Genomic DNA, 881 nt, shown 5'->3' with positions numbered 1-881 from the left:
GCTTATTAAACTGGAAGCCAAGAAATGTAAAATCGATTTACCAACCTCACAAGAGAGTCAGAAACAAACTGAAGAGTATGTGGTTGTCTATACATGTGCTCATAGTGCTGCCGCACACCACACAACTCCTTATGTTCTCTCTCATAATCTCTTTTATTTAAGACTTATTTATTATGTGAGTTACACTGTCGCTGTCTTCAGACACACTAGAAAAAGGCATCAGATCCCGTTACAGATGGTTGTGAGCTCTCTCGAATCAGGCGGCCTCAGCTGTGAACAAGGCAGCAATGGCCAAGATTAAGGCTCAGGACCTGTGGGACAAGAAGGAAGAGCTGTTGAAGTGGAACTCTCCTAGCTTCGTGTCGCCAAAGTAACAGGCAGCGCAGCGTCCAAGCTCTCCAAGATACGAGTTGTATGCAAATCTATCGCCCGTGTCCTCAATGTCATTAACCAGACTCAAAAAGAAAACCTTAGGAAATTCTACAAGGGCAAGAAGTACAAGCCCCTGGACCTGAGACCCAAGAAGACTAGAGCCATGCTCTGCGGGCTCACCAAGCACAAAGAGAAGCTGAAGACCAAGAAGCAGCAGCTGAAGGAGCGGCTGTACCCACTGCGCAAGGATGCAGTCAAGGCCTGAGACGACAATGACAATAAAGTACAAGACTGACTGGCAAAACAAACACACACACACACACACACACACACACACACACACACCAGATGGTTGTGAGCCACTATGTGGTTGTGAGCCATCATGTGGTTGCTGGGAATTGAACTCAGAACCTCTGGAAGAGCAGTTAGTGCTCTTAACTGAGCTATCTCTCCAGCCCTCCATATCTCTTTACTTTCAATATGCAGTCTGCTTTCCCTCTGCATGGGTT

At 46.7% G+C, this 881-nt stretch overlaps 1 pseudogene; it reads left to right on the top strand.

Annotated features, from left to right (window-relative positions):
- The first annotated feature begins 287 nt into the window (after positions 1 to 287).
- LOC114612510 lies at positions 288 to 637 on the top strand (annotated as a pseudogene).
- The last annotated feature ends 244 nt before the right edge of the window (positions 638 to 881 follow it).

Source organism: Grammomys surdaster, unplaced genomic scaffold (assembly GCF_004785775.1).
Source record: "Grammomys surdaster isolate TR1022 unplaced genomic scaffold, NIH_TR_1.0 130, whole genome shotgun sequence".
NCBI classification, from domain to species: Eukaryota; Metazoa; Chordata; class Mammalia; order Rodentia; family Muridae; genus Grammomys; species Grammomys surdaster.
The sequence above is the reverse complement of the archived record's forward strand: the minus strand, read 5'-3'. Positions and strand labels throughout refer to the sequence as shown.